Source organism: Setaria italica, chromosome II (genome assembly GCF_000263155.2).
Source record: "Setaria italica strain Yugu1 chromosome II, Setaria_italica_v2.0, whole genome shotgun sequence".
NCBI classification, from domain to species: Eukaryota; Viridiplantae; Streptophyta; class Magnoliopsida; order Poales; family Poaceae; genus Setaria; species Setaria italica.
This window is the reverse complement of record NC_028451.1, coordinates 8107166-8118865: the sequence shown is the minus strand read 5'-3', so window position 1 is coordinate 8118865 and position 11700 is coordinate 8107166. Positions and strand designations below refer to the sequence as shown.

Sequence of the window (11700 nt, the reverse complement as noted above, 5' to 3'; positions counted from 1 at the left end):
ATATACTTGTTCAAAATCGTGTCAAAATCACTAAAAAATTGTTAAATTAGTTTTCTACCGAAATTATTCCATTATTTCATGCAGTTATAGCTCAAATTCCATTTATATCTAATAAAAATCTATAATTGCATTTAATCAATAAAAAATATCAAATGCATCCGAAAAATTTCCAAAATTTGACATGAACCAACATGTGTTGTATGTTGCCTGTACAAAAATATTTGAAGGCACTCCTTAATTCAAGTGTCACTTGAACACCAAATCTTATTGGCTCCTTTCTAACTTCTATGAATCCTTCCAGGAGCTTAGTTGGTTTCTAAGCATCATAGGTCAGAAATTGGGCGAAACGTTCTCAATTTTTTACCACAGCCTACACACATAATATAATGACATCTTGACAAATCTTGTGATTTTCAGATTTCGTTTGATTTTTTTACAATTTAACAACCATTGAACCACAGGTTCGTGGTCGTGTTTTTTAAAAACAATGTTCAAAATTTCTTTTCATTTTCTGGTTGAGACCTCAATTTGGTCTCCATAATATGAATATGATTTTTTCAATGATTTCAATCCATTATTTCAAGTACTTGTAGTTAAAATTTGACTTCAATCAAAAAATTCCTATTAATGTAAACAAAGCATTAAAAATCCCAAACAGACCCGAAAATAGACCAAATTTTAATATGTATAACCAAATGTCCTACGTGGGGAGTAGAAAAAGTGTGGAAGCTGTTGGAAGGAATTTTAGGAGTTGTTTGCCGAGTGCCTCTAGGATGGCACTCGGCAAAGTGTTGCGTTTGCCGAGTGTCCGGCTGAGGCACTCGGCGAACTGTTGAGTGTGCCGAGTGTATGCGTCTGGCACTCGGCGAACCAGACTTTGCCGAGTGTCACACGGCAAACACTCGGCAAAGGTGTAACGGCCGTCCCACCCTGTTAGTGCACGACGCACGTGCGGCGCACGCGATACTGATTTGCCGAGTGTGTCTTCTTTGCCGAGTGTCGAGGAGTTGTTTGCCGAGTGCCTGATTTTTGGCACTCGGCAAACTTCCTTTTTGCCGAGTGTTTTATGTTCGCCGAGTGTCTCATTGTGTACACTCGGCAAAGACGGTGTTTGCCGAGTGCCCGAAGAAATGCACTCGGCACACTTTTTGCACTCGGCGAATTTACTGTTTCCGGTAGTGAAGATCACCCTGATGATAAAATGCTCCAGCAAGCATTTCAGACATCCACACAAGTGCAGCTAGGCAACGGCAACCTTGGGGATCGACAGGTGGAACGCCGGTTCATCACCTTACATCATTGCGCCAGATCTTTGTAGTCTGATCAGAGTAAGGATGAGGAACATAATGACAGTAGCGGCGGCGTTGCAGAACAAACAGTGGATACACTTTATTGTCGGACCGCTAATAGTCAAAGCAATTCACCAATACGTCCAGATGTGGCATGAACTGCAGCAAGTTCAGTTGGCGCCTGGAACGGAGGATGTGGTCAGCTGGAGATGGGAACCATCCGGACTCTTCTCATCTAAATCCACCTACAGGACGTTCTTCATTGGTGCTGCCACCTCCGGAAAGCTCATCTGGAAAAGCTAGGCGCCATTGAAGGTTCGCTTCTTCACGTGGCTCGCTACCAAGAACAGACTCTGGACTGCAGTTAGGCGCCATCGCCGCAGCCTTCAAGATAGTACCACGTGCGCTCTTTGCGATCAGGAAGCAGAAACAGCAGATCACCTGTTCTCACACTGCTCGTACACGCAACAAATTTGGCATGCTGTCTGCTCCCTACTGCGCATTCCTCATCAGGCGCCAATTCAAGGGACAAGCATGGTGGATGATTGGATTCAAAAGCGCAGGGGGCTCGCCAAGCCGAATAAGAAAGGGATGGACTCAACATACATGCTGGTTTCATGGATGGTTTGGAAGCAACGTAACAACCGAGTGTTCACAAGAAGCAGCCCCAAGCAACCAGCACAGCTCATGACAGACGTCCAGGAGCAGGCAGCCTACTGGTGCTCTGCAGGGGCAAAGCACCTTTGTTCTGTAGGTTGGCCGCTACAAGCGGCAATGCAGCACACGACCTAGTGTATTAGTACCTAGGTTTACGCGCCTTTCGGTTGTAAATTCCAACATGTAATCACCTAACATTTCCTAGCTGTGTGCGTGCGTCCGGAAAATCCGCATTGTACGAAACTTTTACCTTCTTCTTAATCGAAAAGATACGCAACTCTCCTGCGTATTCACGGAAAAAAACAAATCTCGTGTCCTTGTGATTAATTCATCGCGGCTTCCGTCGATCGATCAGTTCGGCGGGCTTTCATGGCAGGTGTTCAGAGGCGACAGCCACGACGCCGGCGACCTGCTCTTCACCGCGACGGCGTCTTCAGGGGGGCGCTGGCCATTTAGAGGCCTCGACGTGTTCCTGGCCGGGAACACCAGGAGGGGAGCCGCTGATTTCAGGACCAAGGGTGACTTCCGCAGATCCGGCTACTTCTATCATCTTGGCAACTCGGACAAGATGATTGCTTCCATATGTAGTATATCCGCTGCCAATCAACAAATTCCCTTCTCATGCCTTCTGAATCATGCATTTCTAGTATGTGTTTTTTTTTAAAAGAGTTTCTAGTATGTGTTCGACTATGAACAATTTCAGGCTTCATGAAAAGTGCTCTTTGTGACTTTTATCTTGTGTTGCAGGTGAACCGTATGAAATCTTCTGGAAGGCCCGTCTTCGGTGTCACTGTGTTCCCGCACGCCGACCATGTTCATCATAGCTCTTGTTTTGATCTCACATTATGTTTTTACCAACATTGAGAGGGAAAGACAAAGGCAAGAAAACAGATGAGTTGAAGGCGCATTCTGGTCCTGATCTTCCTTGGAGTTCCTCTACGCCGTATTGTCTCTCTTATGGATGAGTGTTGATGTTCGGAGCAACAACATCAGTGACTTGAAGCTGTACAAAGGTGCATCTAAACAAAATACCTGCCTGCATTCACATTTTTTTCATTTAATACGTTAAGAGAAATATCACTCCTCTCCCACATTCACGTTGCATTTTTTTCAAATAATATGTTAAGAGAAATATTTAAAAAGTAATCAGATGAAGTAAACAGTTCCTCTTCATAATTCTGATTGCTTTAAAGCAGTTCGAGTAACGTAGATGAATATTGAGAAACCAAATCAGCTATAATAAAAGATCATGTGGGGGATCAAACCCTGGAGGCTGAAGTCCTGATCTTACCAAGTTTTTCAGTGAGAACTTTGCTCTGCAGGCTCGTAAATGTGATATACATCATGATGAACATGTATGTACCAAAGAAATAGTGAAAATGCTACCTCTGCTTAAGTCCATTACATACCCTTCTAGTCATAGCTTCAGACCAATTTCAGACCTACTCCTTTGGACCCCATTGAATGAGGTGGGCAGTGGTGGATTTTTTACAGCCCACCGTACAAAAATTTGATGTATGAATTGAGAGGATTTTACACGGGTGGCTCCAGTTCTCGGTGATGAAATTGAAGCTACAAGCTAGGAGTCACAAGAAACCCGAACTTAACACATAAGCTGGTTCTCGCTCCCCTATACTTTAAGAGGATATCTAGGTTGTATTAAACCACCATACCATACCACTAGGCCATGCATATGGGTCAACAATTACTACTGTAAAAGGATATCTAGGTTATCTAGGCCAGGGTATTATATAAGGAGACTAGGGGGCAGGGCATCTAAATGCAGGTCTTGACACGACAATAGAGAATTGAATAGTCTGATGTAGTTGTACCATACAACATGGCACAAGTAAGGTGGTGGGGTAGCCCGAGCAACACATCGGCCTTCTAGTCAATCTGAAGTTAGGTTGGAGAGAACAAGAAGAATTAAATGCTTAAATCAATCTCTAGAGAGCATGAAGAACAAGAGTGAATTATAATAAGGACATCAATTTTTTGGGGGGTTAAGAAAGGTCACTGTGAATCATTAAGATCATATTTCGACTTACATATTACTCTCACATCTTTTGCGTATTCAAATGTACCTCATGCGGCGATACGGTATATGCCACCGTCGCGGGGGTGGCATGGCTACAGAGTAGAGCAGTGTGTAGCTCATGGAGTGCTTGCTATCTTCGGACTACACACATGTGCCATAACATGCTTTTCCAATATAATCTCCAGTTCTCCGTGCCACAAATCATCACAAGTATTTTATCTTAGAAGATGAAATACCGATCTTTAGGTAATATTAATTTCACTTGCACAATACTGAATTAATTCGTCATAGCCTTAAAAAGCAAATGTGAAGTAAAGCGTTTATTGACTCTAATTCGTAGGATTATTTTTTGAGATGTTTTATCATCTCTCTTATACATATAAGCAATGTAGGGGTCCAAACAGGATATATAAACACATTTGATGCAAAGTACAAAGATGTTATACTTCCAATCAAATGAATTGTGATGTAAGCAAAATTGAAGTGAGTGCGCTCTTTTGCACGGTACACCTTGCTAATTTAACAACTAATAAACCGCAGGACGAGGGAGCCGGGGCAAACATTATCATATCTTTGGGTCTAACTCTAACAGCTCCTGGTGAACCCAAAAGCTAGCGTACTGTATTTTGTAGTAGTCCAGTAATATAATCCATTATATTTTCACTGTGCTTAATTGATCGCGCAGGTCGTCCGAGCATATAAATAAGTCGATAGGTACCCTGGGGATCGATCTTGGCAAGATACATTTGGAATCTAGATTTCTCCCATGCACGGCATCAGACTACGTTTATTTTTTACCCAAGCGCTGGTGAATACGTCTACCATGCTCTTGTTTATATGATCGTCAAACGAGAATGCCATCCCACTCGATCGCCTCATTTGAAGTAAAGATACCTGAGTGATCTATCATATATTAGCTTATTACTTAGTTTATGACTTTGCTACGTGGTGGACGCATGTAAACCGTGGATCAATGCAAGCATTCACCGTGCTCGATCTTGTCGTCTTGTTCATATATACAACCTTAAAATTAAAGAACCATTGGCATCTCTCGATCGTCGAAAGATACTTGAGTGCTTAGCCGCCCTAATTACAGCCTGTATTTTTTTTTGTCCACGTCACGTGCAAACTGTTCGATATCGCCCTAAAAATGAGCTGATCTGCATCTCGATCATTCGCCATCTTATACAGTTGCTGGATTGAGAAATGAATGGCCAGGATTCACCTTGCTCCATTTTCTAGCTTCAGCTGGCCTGTTTGGTTAGCATTGCTTATAAATAAGCAACTTATAAATAAGCAAATAAGTTGCTTATAACCCAAACACTCTTGCTTATAGACTTGCTTATAAGTTGCTTATGCATAAGCAAATAAGCAATTTTTGGCTTGCTTATAGTTGCTTATGGAGAAAAAATGAGCCACCGAAGGGGGGAACTTTAGTTCCAGTTGGAAAGACCAACCAGGACTAAAACCCCCCTTAGTCCCGGTTGTAACGGCTAGTGGGATGAGGGGGTGTTTTGTCCCGGTTGAAAACACCAACTAGGACTAAACGCCCCCCTTAGTCCCGGTTGGAAATTCCAACCGGGACTAAAAGGGAGCCTTTAGTCCCGGTTGGAAACACCAATCATGACAAAATGCCGCTCGTCCCACACTTATCCTCTTGTGTAGGCACCTCGCACCCTCCTCCCTTCCTTATCCTCTCGCGCAGGCACCTCCTCTCCCTCCATCGGTGCCTCCTCTCCTCCCTCTTCTCTCCTCCTCTTTGTGTCGCCCCCCCCCCCTTCCCACCCCACGCAAGCGGGCGGGCGCAGGCGGAGCGGAGGCGAGCGGCGGTGGGACGGAGGCGAGTGAGGGCGGGCGAAGGTGGGCGAGGGCGGGCGGCGGCGAGCGGAGGCGTGCGGCAGCAGCAGCAGCAGGCGGAGGCGGGCGGGCGCGGGCGGGCTATGGGCGGTCGGCGACGGGTGGATGACTCGGGACTAAATGACCCCCTTTTGTCTTGAAAATTTAGTCCCGGTTGGATTTTCAGGATCTATGGCCCTGTTCAACCGAGACTAAAGGTGGATTTTCCACCAGTGGTAGTGTGTGCTGATATAAATTGTACTACTCTCTCGGACCAAAATATTATCGATGCTAACTTTTTTGTGCAATGTTTGATCATTCATCTTATTTAAATATTTATTGCAAATGTACCAAAAGATAAGTCATGGCTAAAATACCTATGATAGTAAAATAAGTCACAAATAAAATAAATGATACTTATGTAACTTTTTGAATAAGACGAATGGTCAAACATCGTGACCAAAATCAACAACGACAAATATTTTGATACAGAGGTAGTACTATATATGCTTTGGCTGTGACATTTACCATCCAAGAGCTGAAAGAGTACACAAATTATGGTGTAATTGATTTTTGCAAATGAAATCCGATCCAATGCCTAAAACATGAAGCCCTTAGTTTGGAACTATATATTTTTGAGGACCTATTTGGATCTAATATGGATTGTAGAAATGAACTACGAAAGGTTCCTAAAATAAAAGAAAGAGATGAACTACAAAAAAAAATCCAAAATCTCTATGAGATCCAAACACCCCAGATAGATTCTTTTGTAGATTATAAGAATCCAACCATCTAGATTATAAGAATCTCAATGTCTCCTTAACAGTACTATTTGAAGATTATTTGGAGAGAGAGGGGCAAAATCCATAGTATAATTCAGGATTCCAAACAGCCTAAATTTTTATTAGTTATAGAAGCCATATATTTAAGGTAAAAGCACATATAATAGCTGTCAGTTTTGGGGAATCTCTAGGCTCATGTCGTTTGGACGTTGCTCCTTTGTCACATGTAAGCAGTAGTGCGAACTCGCTCGCCTATATAAAGAAGCCACCCAGCAGCCCATCCCAGCACACGATCGAACTAGGCAACGTTCGAGAGCTTTTGGTACGTTAGACCACACGACCCACGACTCCTGTAACATTCAGTCAGCCTACACACACCATGGTGCACGAGGCTCAGAGGAAGCTGGTGCAGAAGGTGGCAGCCGGCTGCCTCGGCGGAGCGCCGCCCACCAAGTACGTCCTGAGGGAGGAGGACCGCCCGACGTCCGGCGTCACGGCGACCGACCTTGAGTTCCCCACGGTGGACCTGCGCCGCCTGGCCGACCCCGCCGACGTCGAGGAGGCCTCCAAGCTCCGGTCGGCGCTCCAGTCCTGGGGCCTCTTCGCGGTGTCCTGCCACGGCATCCCGGGCGCGCTCCTCGACGAGCTCCTCGCCGTGGCGAGGGAGTTCTTCTACCGGCCGCCAGAGGAGAAGCTACGACACACCAACGTGGTCGACGCCGACGGCGGCGAGCGGTTCCAGCCCGAGGGTTACGGCGTCGACCGCATCGACTCCGACGAGCAGGTACTCGACTGGTGCGACCGGCTCTAGCTCCAGGTCGAGCCGGCGGAGGAGCGGCGGCTCCAGTTCTGGCCCAGCTACCCGCCGTCGCTCCGGGCGCTGCTGGACGAGTTCACCGCCAAGAGCGGCGAGCAGGTGGCGAGGCCGATGCTCGGAGCCATGGGCAGGGTGCTGGGGTTCCGGGAGGAGGTCTTCGTCGACAGGCTCGGCGGCGACAGGGCCGCCACGTACGCGCGGTTCACCTACTACTCGCCGTGCCCGCGCCCGGCGCCCGGACCTCGTCAACGGGGTGAAGCCCCACACCAACAACTCCGTCGTCACCGTGCTCCTCCTCGACCCCGACGTCGGCGGGCTCCTGGTGCTCAAGGACGGCGAGTGGGTCAACGTGCCCGGCCTCGGCCACGATCTTCTCGTCATCGTCGGTGACGAGATGGAGATCATGAGCAACGGGGTGTTCAGGGCGCCGATGCACCGCGTGGTGACGAGCGATAAGGAGAGGGTGTCGCTGGTGATGTTCTACCTGCCGGAGCCGGAGAAGGAACTGGAGCCCGTGGAGGAGCTCGTCGATGAGGCGCGGCCGGCGATGTACAGGAAGCTCAAGGCGGATACCTTCGCCGATGGATTCTTCGACGCGTTCGCCGCCGGCGAACGGGCCATCGACTTCCTCAAGCTGAGGGTGCAGCAGGAGGCGGCGGCATCCACCTCCTGAATCCAGGCGGCATCCAATCTGAACCCCTGCCTACATTTCTCGCTTCCATATATGCTGGAGTCCAGTCTGAGTCGGTTTGTGTGTCAGCAATAATGGCGACTTGTGTTACCCTAGCTCATGCAGATGGTTGTAGCTTGCCGAGTCAGGCAACGTTTCTCTTGAAATTAAAGAATGTTTTTTTTCTTGTCAGTTCAGACAAATACTCTTCTCCAAGACTCCAACATCTCCTAGCATTTGCGTTGTACAAGCCACTTACATGATCAATCCTGAACTAGTTTCGTCAGATGGTCTCCTGTCGCTGTAAAGCCCACGAAAGCCCAAGCCGATTATAGCACGCTGCAGCACAGCGCAGCAACTATACGTATGTACCAAAAGCCCACAAAAAACTATTTAACTGAAAAAATATTGTCCATATTTCTTAAAAAAGTTGGACCAACATTTTTCAAAAAAGTTGGACCAACATTTCTTGGAAAAAAAGTTGAACTAACATTTATTTGAAAAAATTAAACCAACATTTATTCAAAAAAAATTGAGAAAAAAAGTTGAATCCAATATTTTTCGGAAAAAAGTTGCACCAACATTTCTAAAAGATAAGTTGATCCAATAATTTTTTAACCTTCTTCTCCAGTGCGTGGCGGTGTGGGGAGGCGCGGCGGGTGGCGAGCCCGCGTGCAGGGGCGCGTGAGGCAGCAGGGCCGGCCGGCGGTACAATGACACGGTGGTGGCAGGCTCGCGCGGGGGTGGCAGCCATGCATGCAGGGGAGGAGAGAGGAGTGGAGGCTAGAGTTTTAGTTTGATGTAGATTTGACGGATCATATTTGTGTATGGATCATATTTGTTACACGAATATTTGTGTATGGATCATATTTGTTACACGAATCGTAACTTAACAAGAAACTTCTGGGAGATGGATAGGATTTCCCTCTCCTATCTGCTAACCCGATCTTTCAGCTTCTATGCCAGCCAATTCGTGTCTGGACTGGCCCAGGCTCAAGAGGACAGTGTGTGTCCCAACTTGAACCGCGCGAGGCCCACCGAGGAGGAGTTGGGTTTCGGCCTGGCCCATACCCAGTCGGCCCAAAGAGGAACAGTAGGCAGCAGGGACTTCAGCCCAGATAGAGGCCCCTCTCAACTTATTTTTCTTTTTTCTTTCCTGGCCCATACCTACGTACTTTTTATTTACTATACTTTGGTGTTCTTTTTCTTCATTTCGAGAGTCCATTTTTTTATTATCATATTTTTCTCTTTATAATTTTCAATTTTTCACATGTCATGAAAGGTGATATTTTGTCTGTATGATTTCTGTTGTTACTTTTGAATTGTTTTTTATATATATTTATAATATACATAGTTACGTTATTCCCATGTCACCCATGAGCTGTCTCATAGTATATTCGACGTCTGAAAGTTTATTGTTTCGATAAAATAGTTGAAGAGGTCATCCATAATTTGGAAGCCATAAAGTCCAATTGTTAGACCCTCAACTTTTGAGTTTGTCTAATATTGGTTCCTAACTGCTCCCTCCGTTTCAAATTGTAGGTCGTTTTAATTTTTCTAGGTTCATAGATATTATTATGCATCTAGACATACACTATATCTAGATGCATAATAATATCTTTATATTTAGAAAAGTTAAAACAATCTACAATTTGGAACGAAGTATAAAGTATCTAAAATGAACATCCTTACTGTCAACCCCATCTAGTTTTGACCCCTGGCTCGTTTTATCTCTGTCACCCCGCAACAGTCATAGCACCATGTGCTCACAACCTGCCACGTCCTACCCGCCTGGGTACAGTAGCTGCGGATGCACAAAGGGCAGATGGTGCTTCCCAGTCCCAGCCCAGAGCACATCCAGCCTAAGCAAGGATGACATGTGCCACATCCGAGCCTTGCCGGAACCGAGATGGAGGAGGGCAGGCTGGGGTAGCTCGCTTATGCAATATGGTGGGGATTGGTTGCCTTGGTAAAGGCTAACCTGGCTCCAGCAATACAGTGAGAGCATGTTTGGTTGCCTAACCAAGACTCTTAGTTTGGCTCCGCCAATGCAAAAGGTGCTCCTAAGCCAGGCTTACCTAGTACGCAATTCACGAGCGTTCTCCAGTGACCAGGCTCTAGTTCTCTCATCTCCCCAATCCTTCACCTCTCCTCCTCTCAACCACCAGCAACGTGGGCCACAGCAACGGTGGCGACCCCATCGAGTCAACTCCTCCACGGCCAGATCGCTAAACCTACGAGTGCGGCTGCTTGCTTGTCGTGAATCTGAAGGTCCATGCCGTCGCTCGCGCACTACTCTGCCGCCCCTTCACACACAAGCTCCACGCATCAATCCTCTATCCGGTATCCGCCGCCCTTTAGCTTGCCCTCCATGTCCTGCTCTACGGCAGCATGCTACACAACAAGCACTCTACAACGACGCTGGAGCTTGATTCGGCTATGCTTGACCTCAAGTTGACGGCACGTTGGATCTCAGTGGGCCGTGGAGGAAGAGGGAGCAGCAGCAACAGAGCCTGCAGGATGAGCCAGAAGAGATGACGTCGGATTGATGGCTCAGGCGGCGCTCCTTCGTTGCTCGTGCCAGATTGATATGCATCGACAAATTTGAAGGCGGCGGTAGCAGGAGCGATTCTGGAGCATGCTCGCCCTCATCCCCAATTGCAACAGCAGCGATTGGTGGATGGACAGAGAGACTAAAAGCTGATTTGATCTTATTTTATTTTGCTAATGTCTTTCTCCTGGATCAATTCTTCCTGCAGCTCGTGATCACTTTCTATGTTAGTTCATAGTTTATTTTTCTCTTCACAACTTAGAGAAGGTGATGACCTCGAGTCCTCGACGGTGGAGAAGAAGAGAGATGAATGTGATGGTAAGTTCACCTTAAACCAGTGCAAGGTCATCATATTGCACTATGCACTCAAACAAACAAGAGCTTCGCAATGCAGGCTATCACAAGCCACCGAACCAAACACGGGCAACTTGTATTGATTTAGCCTGGTGAAGACTACCCTAGCTTAGTCTTGGCCTGGCTAGCAACCAATGCAACCAACCAATCACTACCTATCTGAAGTGGCTGCCAGAGGCATCACCACGGCCCCCACGGCCAAGGAGGATAAGGAGGAGGTATCGGTGCTACAGCTTGGAGGTGTGTACTTGCTGGATCCGGCATGGCCTACTCAAAATAGCGAAGGTGGTGCCTTTGGCCTCGGCCTAGACTTCCTTGCTATCAAAAGCGTGGTGATCTGGAGCAAGAGAGAAATTTTGATATTTGACACTCAATACGCGCGTCTCACCGGATTTGACATACAATTCGCATTCCTTTCAATATTTGACACTCCGCACACGAATTGTTTCGATTCAGGAGTTTCTCTTCCTCTTTTCCCAATTTTCATCTTTTCTTTTTGTTTTCTCTCATAAGGCCTAGTGAACGGACAATAATACCCCTGTTCTTTAACTCCCAATTCTTCTCTTTTTGTTTTCTCTCATCAGGCCTAGTGAACAGACAATAATACTCATGTTCTTTAACGCTTTGCAAGAAACAAAACGTAAAAACAAGAATATGTTTTCACTGGTTCTTCTTCCCCAACTTCATAAATTCAATCATGGAGAAC

General features: G+C 46.4%; 1 pseudogene; it reads left to right on the top strand.

The window, feature by feature from the left end:
- Positions 1-6916: 6916 nt before the first annotated feature.
- On the top strand, positions 6917-8207 carry LOC101773192 (annotated as a pseudogene).
- The last annotated feature ends 3493 nt before the right edge of the window (positions 8208-11700 follow it).